This window comes from Rattus norvegicus, chromosome 9 (genome assembly GCF_036323735.1).
Source record: "Rattus norvegicus strain BN/NHsdMcwi chromosome 9, GRCr8, whole genome shotgun sequence".
Classification (NCBI taxonomy): Eukaryota; Metazoa; Chordata; class Mammalia; order Rodentia; family Muridae; genus Rattus; species Rattus norvegicus.
The window spans coordinates 28,782,836-28,797,981 of NC_086027.1; the positions used below are offsets into that span (position 1 = coordinate 28,782,836).

The following is a 15,146-nucleotide window of genomic DNA, read 5'->3' on the forward strand; positions in this document are numbered from 1 at the left end:
AGAATAAAATACTCATGGAAGGAAATACAGGGACAAAGAGTGGAGCAGGGACTAGACCCGGAAAAGGTCATTCAGAGACTGCCCCACCTGGGGACCCATCTTATATGCAGCCACCAAACCCAGTCACTATTGCTGATGCCAAGAAGTGCTTGCTGACAGGTGCCTGATATGGGTGTCTCCTGAGAGGCTCTGCTAGAGCTCTACTGATATAGATGAGAATGCTTGCTGCTAACCATTGGACTGAACAAGGGGACCCCAATGGAGGAGTTAGAGAAAATACTGAAGGAGCTGAAGGGGTTTACAATACCATAGGAAGAACAATAATATCAACCAGCCAGTCCCCACCAGAGTCCCCAGAAACTAAGCCATCAACCAATGTGTACACATGGAGGGACCCATGGCTCCTGTCACATATGTAGTAGAAGATGGCATTGTCCAGCATCAATAGTAGGAAAAGCCCTTGGTCCTGTGAAGGCTTGTGTCCTCAATGTAGAGGAATTCCAGGGTTTTGAGGTGGAAGTGAGTGTATGGGAGTGGGAGCATCAGGATAGAAGCAGGGAAGGGGAGGGGGTATAGGAGAGAGGCAAAAGGGGCTAACATTTGAAATGTCAATACATAAAATATCCAAGAAAACTAAAATTTAAAAAAAAGTCCAGGAAAGACCAAAGATACAAGAGACAAAATACAACATAACATAGTTTATAGCAAGCCCATAGCCAGCACCTCCCAGCGATAGCCCAGATATTGGAGAGAAACTCAATGCATTTATTCTCAAAAAAGGGGAAAAGGCAAGGTTGCCCATTCCTTTCATCCTTATTCAGTATAGTACTCGAAGTCTTATCTAGAGCAAGGAGACAAGTGAAGGAGAGGAAGAGTATACAATTTAGAAGATAAGAAGCCAAAGTATATTTATTTTCAGATTTGATACATAAGTGACCCTAAAAATTCCAGGGAACTCCTACAGCTGATAAACCCTTTTAATGAAGTATACTAGCATGCAAAATCAACACAGAACCCAGTAGCTTTCCTATATACAAATGAAAAACAGACTGAGAAAGATATCAGGGAAGTAATATAAAATATCTTGAGGTGCTCTAACTAAAGCAAGTGAAGGTTTTATAAATAAAAATTCTAAAAAGATATTGAAGAAAGAAAGTAAAGAAGACACCAGAAAATGGAAAGATGCAGCATGCTCATGACTGGTAAGATTAATAGAGTGAAAATAGAAAACCTACCAAAAGCAGTCTACAGATTCAATGTAGTCCTCATAAAAATTTTAACAAAAGTTTCCACAAAATTTGAAAAAAATTTCAACTTAATATAGAAACAGAACAACCAAAACAATCCTGAATTAACAAATGAACAGTAACAACAAAAACCTGCTAGAGGGATAATCATTCCCGACCTCAAATGATTACTAGAGAGATCTATGATGCCAAGACAAGTGATTGATGAAATAGGATTGAAGTCCCAAACATAGCTCCACATATCTATGGACACTTACTTCTTTTTATAGAGCAGCAAGAAATACACACTGGGGGAAAAAAGGCAGTATCTTTATCAATTGGTAGTAATCAAATTGGAGAGCTGTATATGGAAGAATGCAAATAAATCCATGCCTCTTCTGGTGGTTTGAATATGTATATTCCCATAGACTCTCCTGATTGAATGCTTGGCACCAAAGAAGCAGAATGGTGATAAATCTTGTGTTGGGGGATCATAAACAAATTAAAGACATTAAATAAAATGAAGGGGTGGTGGCCTCAGGACAAGATTGCACCCATCTAAACTTCCATCTTGTGAAAGGAATTAAAGAGCAATTAAAGTCCAGGCATGATAGGACACACCTTTAATCCCAGCACTTAAGAGACAGGCATGTAATAACAGCCACCAAACTAGCTAAGATGGATGAAACAAAGAAGTGCAGGCTGACAGGGACCAGATGTAGATCTCTCCTGAGAGAAACAGCCAGAATACAGCAAATACAGAGGCGAATGCCAGCAGCAAACCACTGAACTGAGAACGGGACCCCAGTTGAAGGAATCAGAGAAAGGACTGGAAGAGCTTGAAGGGGCTCGAGACCCCAAAAGTACAACAATGCCAAGCAACCAGAGCTTTCAGGGACTAAGCCACTACCCAAAGACTATACATGGACTGACCCTGGGCTCCAACTGCATGGGTAGCAATGAATAGCCTAGTAAGAGCACCAGTGGAAGGGGAAGCCCTTGATTCTGCCAAAGCTAGATCCCTGTGAATGGGATTGCTGAAGGGAGGGCAGTAATGGGGGAAGGATGGGGAGGGGAACACCCATATGGAAGGGGAGGGGAGGGGTTAGGGTGATGTTGGATGTTGACCCGGAAACCGGGAAAGGGAATAACATTTGAAATGTAAATAAGAAATACTCAATTTAATAAAGATGGAGAGAGAGAGAGAGAGAGAGAGAGAGAGAGAGAGAGAGAGAGAGAGAGAGAGAAGCATGTAGACCTCTTGAGTTTAAAATCAGCATTCTCCACTGAGCAAGTTCCTGGACAGCCAACCTTAGGAAGTGAAGGAAACCATTGAAAACAGAAAGCTGGTGAAGGTGTAAAGAGAGGTGGTTTGAGATCTGAAGAGCATTTTGACATCAGATATGGAAATGAAGTTTGACGTTTCCCCAGCTGGTTTTCAGTCTTGATTTGGTCCAGTATTTCCTCACTATACCACCTTTCCTCCCATTTGGAATCGTAATATATATCCTAGGCTATTATATGTTGGAAGTATGTGATCTGCTTTTTTATTCTGGTTTTTATATTAGATTACAGTTAAGAGATTACATAAATCCCAAAAGAGACTTTGAATTTAGACTCTTGAACAAATTTGAGATTATTTTAGAATATGGTGACTTTTGAAGCTGGACTCAATGCATTTTTATTGTTTTAATTAAATGTCTATATAGTGCAGGGAGTGGAATGTGGTGGTTTGAATAGGCAAACACTCATGTGTTTGAATGCTTGGCCTACATGGAGTGGCACTATTAGGAGATGTGACCTTCTTGAAGTAGATGTGGTCTTGTTGGAGAAAGTGTGTCATTCTGGGTATGGCCTTAGAGGTTTTCTGTACTCAAGCTATGCCCAGAGTTCAGGAAACTAGGCATCATAAAAACAACCCAATTTCAAAAACAGAGTACATATCTAAACATTATTCTCAAAAACAGAAAAAAAAGTGTCTGAGAAACACTTAAATATTCAACACCTTTTTTCATCAGAGGAAGGCAAATCAAACTATGAGACATTTCATCTTATATCAGTCAGAATGGTCAACAACAATATTACAAGTGACAGCTTATTCTAGTGAGGATGTGGAATAAGAAAATCACTCCTCACACTCCTCCATTGTCGGTGGGATCACAGACTGGTACAACCATTCCGGAAATCAGTCTGGAGGTTCCTCAGAAAATTGGGCATTACAGTACCTGAGGATCCAGTTACACTTCTCCTGGGCATATACCCAAAAGATTCTCCAACATACAATTAAGACACATACTCAACCATGTTCATAGAAGCCTTATATATAATAGCCAGAAGCTGGAAAGAACCCAGATGCCCTTCAACAGAGGAATGGATACAGAAAATGTGGTACATCTACACAACGGAGTACTACTCAGCTATCAAAAACAATGACTTCATGAAATACATAGGCAAATGGACGAAACTGGAAAATATCATCCTGAGTGAGGAAACCCAATCTCAGGAAAACACACTTGGGCTAAGTGGATATTAGCCCAAAAGGTCAAATTAGCCAAGATACAATCCACAGACCACAGGAAGCTCAAGAAGGATGACCAAAATGTGGATGCTCCCACTCCTTGAAAGGAGAAAAAATATCCATAGGAGGAGATATGGAAGCAAAGTTTAGAGCAGTGACTGAAGGAACAGTCATTCAGAGCCTGCCCCACATGCGGCCCATACATATACAGCCACCAAAACAAGATAAGATTCATGAAGCTAAGAAGTGCATGCTGACAGAGATGGGATATTGATCTCTCCTGAGAGATACAACCAGAGCATGTCAAATACAGTGGTGAATGCTAGCAGGAAACCACTGAACTGAGAATGGAACCCCTTTTGGGGGAATTAGAGGAAGAATTGAAAGAACTGAAGGGGCTTGCAACCCTATAAGAACAATAATGCCAACCAACCAGAACTTCCAGGGACTAAGTCACTACCCAAAGACTATACATGGGATGACCCTGGGCTCCAACTGCATATGTAGCAGTGAATAGCCTTGTTGGGGCACCAGTGAAAGGGGAAACCAAGGTTGGATGCGCTACTCAGGGGAATGTCAGGAGGCTGGTAAAGGTGGGTGAATGGGGGAAACACCCTTATCAGGGAAGGGAAGGGGATAGGGGGCTTATTAACAAGAAACTGGGAAAAGGAATCACATTTGAAATGTAAATAAAGAAATGTATCCAATTACAAAAGAGAGAGAAAGAAAGAAAGGAAGAAAGAAAGAAAGAAAGGAAGGAAGGAAGGAAGGAAGGAAGAAAGAAAGAAGGAAAGAAAGAAAATGACTCCTCCATTGCTGGTGGGAATACAAACCTTAACAGCTGCTATGGAAGTCAGTGTCATGGTATTTCAAGAAGATAGAGATAAATCTACTCCCTCACTATCCAGCTATATTACTCGTGGACTATACATACCCAAAGGGCTCTGCATCCTACTACAGAGACCCTTGCTCAACCATGTTTACTATTGCTCTATGACAATATACAGGAATTGGATATAAAGTATAGGTCCAAAAACAGATGAATAGATGAAGTACAGTACTTTTATACAACATAATATGATTAACCTGTTTACAAAATGAAATAATGTGTTTTGTAGACAAATGCATGCAGCTACAAAAAAAATTCTGCTTCAGGTAACCCAGGTACCAAACTACAAATACAGTATGTATTTGCTTAGATATTAACAATAGCTTTTAAGTAGTCATGTTACTATAAGTATAAGCACAGAGGTTAGGTATTAAGTAAAGTACCAGCATTGAGAATTATCATCATAAGATATTTATGGATGATTGGGGCAGACTGAAATGGAAGAATCAAATGTGGGGAGCAAGAGACATAGGCAAAAGAGGGAGTATGACTGAGGGCAACTTAAACTACCATTTGAGAGGTCAAATGGAACTGAAGTACAGTAGGCAGTTCTGTGTGTGTGTGTGTGTGTGTGTGTGTGTGTGTGTGTGTGTGTGTGTGTGGTGTATTATTTAAGTGGAGTCACAAAAAAATGGGGTAGATAGAGCCAAGATTGGACATTTCTTGTCATCAAATGAGGCTACCAGTTCTAACAATGAATTACATTTAATCGAATTTTGGTTAAAAGGTAGTTCCATAGAAACCCTCAAAGAACCCATACCAATGCCTCCAGAAACTGATGATATGACAACTGCTGAAGAGAACATACATCACGTAACATGAGAAAGTCAATTTTAGAATACCCATCTTGACCAGGGTTTGGGGTACTGCATAAACACCAGATTATCTCCAACCTTTTAATGATGTGCATGCAAGATATGCCACTGTAAGAGTAGCACAAAGCTGTTGGGACAACTAAACAGTGTTTTGCAGGATTTAAAACCCATGACTTGAGATGGAACCCATACGTGAAGCTGTGAAGAGAGCCAAGAATCAGAGATAAGAAGGTCAGGGACCTAGAGGAAAACCAAATTCAACTTTTGCTAAAGTATCATAGCAATAAAATAACTCCTAACAAGATTCTACTCTGCTCATAAGTCCATGTCTTTCCCAGCCATCATCAGAGAAGAGCTTCCTCCTTTAGTAGGTGGGAATAAACAGAAGACCTACAGCTGAACACTATGCAAGGAGGAAGAAACCTTCTAACTCTCAGTCCTAAGTGGAATGTCCCTCTGAATCCCCTCCCCTTGGAGTTCGGGAACCCCTGAATAAGAGGAGGCAGGAAGATTATAAGAGCCAAAAGAATGGAAAATACCAAAAAGTCAGTCCTTCTAAACACAGCAGGTTCAGGGGACATATGAACTCACAAGAACTGTGGCAGAATGCACAGGCCTGGGCCTAATGGGATTGCTATTCTGAGAGGAGAAGTGGACACAAGCCGACAACCCTAACAATATTCCTCAATTTCAAGCCATTTTATCTATATCTATACACTTATTTGTCTACATCTATATGTCTACATCTATGACAATACATACATATACATCCATATCAACATATGCATCTACATCAACATATACATCTATATCAACATATACATCTACATCAACGCCAACACTTACACATAAACATACATATATATGTTGCTGTATTTAAGAGTGTATAGGTTATCCTTTCCACAGTGGGATCTCTTTAAGATCAAGGTTGATAAGTTTGTTTGTTTGTTCTTTTTTTGCAATATGTTTCTGCATCATGAATATATGTAATGTGTATAGTAATAGAGTGGCCAACTGAAAAGTTTGTTAGTAAATATAAGGTGAGGATAGACTAAAACTTTACTAGGAGCTCTTATGCTTTAAGACAGAATGATAGGTTGTACAAGAACAATGATGTGAGGAGGGTCTGACACTGAAAGTCAAATATTACTTTTTAGTAAAACAGCCCTACTTTTAATTGGTTGATGCATGTACATGTGTGTACAAGTATGTCCACATGCATATTTGTGCACATGCATGTGGAAGTCATATTTTAACACTGGGTGTCATCATTAATCACTCTCCACCTTAGTTTGGGAAATAGACTCTCAAGGTACCTGCAGCTTGTTGATTTGGCTAGGCCGGCTGATTGATGAACATCAGCTATTTCCTGTGTGCCTCCCCAGCACTGTGGTTAAAGGTGCAAACTATTGTGCTGGGACTTTTATACATGTACTGGAAATTGAACTTTTCCTAATGCTGTGAGCCATGCATGTTATTTGCTTCACTCCCTATGTTTGACTTTTCTTCATGACCTGTCATTTGCTGTCAACTGTAACTTGAACATGTTAAGTTGGAAATTACAAAATTAACTATTCATATGTTTCCTATCAGCACTACACTGAATAGCATGAACATTTTCTCATCCTACCTTAGTACATCCTAGACATGAATTACCCATCATCCACCATCCACACCCTATATGAACTTTCTCCTTTCCAAGTTGTGTCTTGGATGTTTTCCTTACTAGACAGACTATGGCAGTCTCACTGCTTGTGTTGGTAATATGGAAATAGCTCTGAAGCCAAGTACTCTTCGCTGACTGAGCATGAGCTCAAAGCTCATGTTTGGGGGTATCACAAGGATAAAAGGGTAGACATTAATTTTTGGAAGATATTTTTAATAGAATATATTCCGACTCTGATTACCCTCCCCAAACTCCACCTAGATCCTCCTGACTTACCTACCCACCGAAATCCACACCCTCTCTCATTAGGATATGGGAATCAATAATAATAGTAATAATAATAATAATAATAATAATAATAATAATAGGACAAAAAGTTAATAAGCCAGAATAGGACAAAAACAAACAAACAAACAAACCAAACAAAATTTAAAAAGCCAAAAAAATAAAGACAAGCACATTATTATGTACTGAGAAAGCTGATACAAACACAAATCTGGAAACCATAATGTATACACAAAGAGCCTGTGAGGTAAAAATCAAGAACTAAAACGAAAGCTTTCTAAGGTGTTAGGAAACAAAGACCTTCCAAAAATGCCATTGAGTTAGTTCATTTGCAGTTGGTTAGTTTCTGTTGGGCCTGAGACATGGCCTTAAGAATCTTTGTATGCGTGGTGAGACTCCACTGGAGAAAAAAAAATTCTTTCTGAGTAGTTGAAGTTTTACTTCTCCACTTTAGCATTTCTATTGTATTCCTGGTAGAGCTCATGTTTTGACAGATGTGGTTGTGAGACTTTATGGTAGTATCTTCTGCTATTACTGAGACACAACCTCATAGAAAATTCCCTGATCCTCTGGCTCTTAGAATCTTCCCACCTCCCCTTTGGAAATATTTTCTGAACTTTGGGTACTGGAGTATGCTGTAAATGTATTCTTTGTGAGAGTTCCACAGCTCAGCATGTTGACTGACTGTATTTCTGTAATGTCCTCCATCTTTCTCAAAGAGAAGTTTCCTTGTCAGGAAACATACCTACACAAAGAACAAGAAGCAACTAAGGAATCTGAAGAGTAGGACAAATGGTCTTCCCCAGGGAAGAGCCCACTAATTGGTTATCCAGTTTCAAATGGTCAACTCTGAAAAGCCATATACACATAGCATATAGATATTTAAATACATAGCAATATATGTGTATATACATATACATCTATGTATGTAACAACAACTAGTAGAGACAGAGGCCAAGAATTTGAAAGGAAAGTAATCAAGGGTGGGGGTATATAGAAGAATTGGGAGAAAGGAAAAGTAGGGATACATGATGTGATTATATTATAGCTGAAAAGTAAAAGACATTTAAAAAATACCTGATTAGAAAAGGACAAATCATACAGTTAAATGAGCAAGAGCATTCAGAAGAGCTGGCGTTAAGGATGAACTTTACTATGTTCAATGCCAACTTCAAATGTTGTGCATAATGGGGCAGATTGCATATACACCTATTTAGTAAGTGACTGAAGATTGCATCAAGGCAAAAGAAGTGTTATGTACTTGGAAATAAGCATTGAAATGTTAAATAAATTGAAAACAAGAAATAGACTTATGCTCTGTTTAAAACATCTATAGTTGTCTAATTCAACATAATAGTGAAGGTAGCTCAAATGCCTTTGTCTTCTACTGGAACCCTCCTGATAGTAATTTTTTCATCTTTCAGGGATGCAAAAATTAATACTCTCAAAGCCATGTAATTTATTCTGATGCAGTTTAACAACAAATAAAGGCTCATTAAAAATGTATGATGCAGGAATTTGGTGGAGCCTTTCTTGATAAACGAGCAGAAATTTGGAAAGACCAATCAATCTTTGATTATGAAAACTACATGCTACCCATTACTCATTGCTTACATGCACATTAAATAATATGACATGAATAATAAGATTAGACAGAGTATTTTCCAAGTGTGGATTTAAAGAGCCTTATTCTTGATGGGTTCACAATCCATTTTGAACATATGGGTTCATTATTTTAATCCAAATTTGTCTTTTTCGAGTTTAAATAAATTGGCTTTGAAACATGAATTTGGAAAGGCAAAAAAGACTAATTAAAGTGATTCCTAAGATTTCTCGCCCGTGGAGAAACATATGGATGTTATTTAAAATCAATTCAGGGGGGAAAAAAGACAGGTTGAAATTTCTTACTTAAGTCAGACACGTCTTTGCAGTACCAACACACAGTGTGATTATCTGATGTGCCTCAGATGTAACTCACTCTAACAATATACTCACTGGCTGGAGGCTGTCAGCAAATAAATGGAGTTTTTAAAAAGGCACTGGAAAGTTCCCAGGTCCATGTTACTGGGAGTACTTGAGAATAGGGAAAAAACAAACAGTAACAATGTAGAATTTAGCCAAAAATCCAACATGGAACTTCTACAATGAGAAATCATATCATTTACACCATTCAAATCTCAGCCACATATCCATCACTACAACCTACATGCTTATGTCCTCCCAAAGTTGATATGCTGAAACTCCTGATGATAGTACTACAAAATGAAGAAAAATGGGGGGTGTTGATTAGGTGCTTAGGTCTTAGGATTCATAAATACTACTAGAGCCACTGTAAAAGAGAGGGCAGTTTATTTACCTCTAATACATGGGACAGAGTGAGAAGACATTTGTCTATGTCTTAGTAAAGGATGCTGCCTCATATTAATGTTCGTACCCAGAGCCTTCATAATATAACAAATGCATTTCTGCTTCTCTATAGTACCCAGGGTGTACCATTCTTCTGGAATAGCCTAAAGAGATTCAAACAGTCATGGTGAGCACTTACGTCACCACCAGGAAGAAGATCCCACTGTTCATGATATCACTTTCTTTTGATTGAAGATTCTTGATGAGTAGAGTAAGAGGATAACCTTATTTACCATGTGCTCTGTTTATGTATGAGAGGTGATAGAAATGCTGGAACAAACTCTTAAAGATAAATAGTAAAAGCGATATTAATGTTTGAGGCTATCGTAAAATTCCCCCAACTTCTTTGCCTCCTATGTTCTAGTTTTGTTCAGATTTGTGTTCTCTCAGATTGTGCAACCTCACACAAGATTTACTGTCACCTGTCTATATACATTAGAAGCTAAGAATCTCTATATATTATTTGATTCAGTTCATGCAAATTTATCATGACATCTTCAAGGCAGTGCTGGTTGGATCATCATAATTTTCATCTCCCACAAAAGTATTTTGGAAGCAGATGCTGTTAAATGATATAGTGACTTCATGCTCATCATGAAACAGTGGTCTGTCCTTCCATTGCAGTATCAAGGGTACCCCATAATCTGAGGCATCTGCCAAAACTTCAGCCCTTCACATTTGCAAACTATTGACCTGAAAAAACTGAAAGATTCAGAATAATGTTTGTGTCTTCCATTTTGTATATGTACTGTAAATGATATACAAAATGTTTGCTTTGAAAGGGCAATCATGTCATTTTGGGTCTGAGTTACCTCTCGCAGGATGATATTTTCTAGTTCCTTCCATTTGCCTGCAAAACTCAGGATGCCCTTGTTCTTCATAGCTGACACACACTGTATGTACTCACTAATAAGTGGATATTAGTCCCCCAAAAGTAGAGAATACCTAAGATACAGTCCACAGAACTCAAAAAGGTCGACAAACTGAAGGACCCAAGTGAGGACACTTCAGTCCCACTTGGGAGGGAGAAGAAAGCAACTGTAAGTGGGGAGGAGAGAAGGGACCTGGGAGAGAAAGGGAATGGAGGAGGCAGAGGGGAACATGATCTGGTATTGGATGAGGGAAAAGGAATGAAGCCCTGAGGGCCAGCAGATAGAATGTAAACAGGCAATCTTGGGAGGAAGGAGGTTGGAGGACCCTCCAGAATGTACCAGAGACCTGGGAAGTGAGAGACCCTCAGTACTCAAAAGGGGGCAGTGCTAGATGAAATGCCCATTAGTGAGGAGAGGGAACTTGTAGAGTTCATCTCCAAGAGAAAGACAGGGCATTAACTATGAGATAGGATTGCTATCCCACAGACAAAACTCTGACTTATAATTGTTCCTGTATGAAAGAACTGCAGGATGAAAGCCTGAGGAAAAGAAGATCCAGCAACAGGCCCAAAGTGAGATCCAGCTCAAGGGGAGGCCAGAGGCCTGACACTATTTCTGAAGCTGTGGGGTGCTCACAAAAAGGGACTTATCATGACTGCCCTCCAAAACACCCAACAAGCAGCTGAAAGAGTCAGATGCAGATATTGCACCCAACCAATGAACAGAAGCTGCTGACCCCTATGGTTTAATTAGAGAAAAGCTGCAAGAAGCTGAAGAGGAGGTCAACCCTGTAGGAGGACCAGCAGTCTCAATTAACCTGGACCCCCAGGTTCTCTCAGACACTGGATTACCAACCAGGCAGCAAAAACCTCAACACATACACAGCAGAGAACTGCTAGGTCTGTGTTCAGTCAAAGAAGATGCACCTAACTCTCAGGAGACTGGAGGCGCCCAGGGGGGTTAGAAGTCTGGTGGGGTGAAGGGTTGGGGTCGGGACATCCTCCTAGAGACAGTGGGCAGGGAGGAGGTATGGGATGTGGAACAGTCGGAGGGTTGACCAGGAGGGAAGTAAAATCTGGAGTGTAAATAAATAAATAAATAAATAAATAAATAAAAAAATAAATATCAAAGGAACAGGAAAGAAAGACACACACACACACACACAGGGCGGGGGGAGATGTGGGAGGGAAAGAAAGAACGAAAGAAAGGAATGAATGAATGAATGAATGAAAGAAAGAAGAAAGGAAGGAAGGAAGAGAGAAAGAATGAAAGAAAGAAAGAAAAAAGAAAGAAAGAAAGAAAAAAGAAAGAAGGAAAGAAAGAAAGAAAGAAAGAAAGAAAGAAAGGAAGAAAAGAAAAAAAGGGAAGGCATGGGCTAAGGGATAACATGGGGGAAAAAAGAGATTGCTATGCAATCACAAGGGCGGGCCAGACTTCTTATTCCAGAACCCAAATAATAGGCAGGACATTCATCACAGATAGCTCTACCCACGGGAGATCCAACAGCTACTCCTGCCCCTCATTTTTATAAATGCGCATGCATGTGTGTACATCACTCACACACACAGACACACACACACACACACACACACACGCACACACACACACACGTGCACACGCATACACATTCACAATATACAGAAAGTGCAGGCATAAATAAATACATAAAATAAGGCACATCATTAAGAAGTCTTCACCTGCACTTCATTTGTTAGTCATAATTAAGTAACCCAGTTCCCCCTAGCTGCTGGTTAAAAATGTATAATTCAATTTGAATAATAATATTTCCAGACTGAAAATTGAGGTTTTGACACTAGCAAGGAAGTGATGAGTGGCTAATGAAAAAGTGGGGTGCGATATACCAGTTCATCTTAATACTATTCCATCAGCATTCCACCTGTGTTATATTTTTCCCACAAATAAAATTGGCTGAGAAATTGAATACTACCTCTTTACTACGTAAATTCTTTAGAAGTAGGGCCTCTCCTCTGCATGTTCATTCTTTTCCTGCTTTCTGAAAACCACACCTGCATTGTTATGGGAAATTTCTCCTCTATCAGTCAGAGCTGCATATTTTGCTGTAATCTACCTTCAATTTCAGGGCTCAGTATACCTCTTCCTGGTGCCAGAATACGTAAGTTATTTGAGTCTTACTGGAGCAGACTTTATCCAACAAAACACAAAAGACTCTCAATAGATGTTTCAGGACAGAGGGGGAAACGTCTCGATAACATAGCATTGTTATCTATGGGCAATGGCCAGATATTCTAGGCACTAAGGTTATATATAGTAAGATAATGTTTCAGGTACACACAACAGAAACTGTCATAATTGGTTAAATAGAAAATAATTTACAATGTACATACAAAGGAGTTGGAAGAGCTGTCGGCATCAGATATATCAGGCTTTAGAAACATTTCCAAGGACACCTCAGGGTATTTGACCCATAATATGCTGCTTTCTCTCCTAGGAGAAGCCAGGTGTATTCATTAGTTTCTGTCAACTTGACATGGGCTAAGGTACTCTGAGAAGAGGGAGCATGAATTGAGGAATTGTCTCTACTGGGATGGTTTGTAGGCATGTCTGTGGGGCATTTTGTTAATTAATGATTGATGTGGAAAGGCCCAGTCAAGTGTGAGTAGTGCCACCCCTGGTCCTGGGTTATATAAGAAAGCAAGCAGAGGAAACCATGTAAAGTAACCAGTAAGGAGCAATCGTCCAAAGTTTGTGCTTAAATTCCTGCCACCAGCTTCCTGCCTGAGTTCTCAATTTCTCAATTATGGACTTTGACAAACTCTGTGACTCTAATAACCTTTATGAAAAGTAGAAAGCATATTGATTGGGAAATAACACAATTATAAGCATGATTGCCTTCCCATATTTTCTCATACATCAAGGTGAGATTCCCTTTCAAGAACTGTACCTGAGAAAAGAGAAATGGGTTGGGGAAGTCTCAGAGGCTGGAAGACTCATGATGTGAAGATGGTGGAAGCTGAGTCAGTGAATTGCATCATGGAGGTTTCCTATGGCCAAGCAGAAAATAGTGTGAAGCCCAGCACTGAGGACATGACATCCAAAGACTACTTACTTTGACTCCTATCCCCACCTTGACATCCATGAGGAAATGCTAACAGATGAGTTGCTTATCCTCACACACCACAACTCCATGTTTCACAATCGGCAATTTTTCAAAGATGAGGTGCTGGATGTGGGGCTCAGGCACTGGCATCCTCTGCATGTTTGCTGCCAAGAAAAGGACCTGCTAGGTTTTGGGTATAGAGTGTTCCAGTATCTCTGATTATGCTGTGAAGATGGTCAAACCAATAAGTTAGACTATAGGCTGTTCACCATCAAAGGCAAGGTGGAGGAGGTGGAGCGTCCGTGGAGAAGGTGGACATCATCAGCAGCAAGTGGATGGGTTATTGCCTCAATGAGTACACGCTCAACATCATGCTGCATGCTCATGACAAGTAGCTGGTACATGATGGCCTCATTTTCCCAGACCGGGTCACCCTGTATGTGACAATCATTGAGGACCAACAGTATAAAGACTACAAGATGCACTGGTGGGAGAATATGTATGGTTTTGATAAAGTCCTGCATTAAAGACATAGCTATCAAGGTCTCCCTGGTATACATGGTGGAACCAAAATAGGTGGTCACCAATGTCTGCCTCATAATGGAAGTGGACATCTACAGTCAAGGTAGAAGACCTGACGTTCGCCTCCCCGTTTTTCCTGCAACTGAAGAGGAATGACTATGTGTACTCAATCTTGGCCTATTTTAACATTTGTCCTACTTCAACATTGAGTTCACCCAATGTCATAAGACGACTGGCTTCTCTACCAGTCTTAAGCCCAGTACACACCGGAAGTACACTGTTCTACATGGAGAACTACCTAACAATGAAGACTGCTAAGAAGATCTTTGGCACCATCAGAATGGGGCCCAATGCCATAAAAAAAAATCTTGACTTGGACTTTACCCTCAACCTGGGCTTCAAGGTTCAGCTGTGTGAGCTTTCTTGTTCCACAACTACCGGATGCACTGAGGAGGTGCCAGGCTGGTCCTCCTGCAGAGGAGGGCTTGGAAGCTGGGCTTGGGGGATGGGAGGGTACATCATGACTGATTTTTTCATAATTTATATTTTTATAGAGTTGCATTTATGCCAATAAATCCTCATCTGATCATGCTTTTAAAAAAGAATTCTATCTGAGCTAGAAGTATTTTAGACAGTAAATAGAGCCTCTTATATCTGAATACTATATGGCTTTCAGGAGCAGGGAATTTATTTCCATGGACACAATGATTGATGCATATACACAGGCATGTGATCAAATTTATGGAAGAAATGTTTCCCAGGAACACAGGGAAACAATTTCCTCTCTCTTCTGTGGGATGGATATTGTTAGCCACTTTATACATACTTTATTTTCCTAACTGTAAATGAGTTGATTTTCTTTCATTCT

General features: G+C 39.8%; 1 pseudogene; it reads left to right on the plus strand.

The window, feature by feature from the left end:
* Positions 1-13,554: 13,554 nt before the first annotated feature.
* Positions 13,555-14,852, plus strand: Prmt1-ps3 (protein arginine methyltransferase 1, pseudogene 3; annotated as a pseudogene).
* The last annotated feature ends 294 nt before the right edge of the window (positions 14,853-15,146 follow it).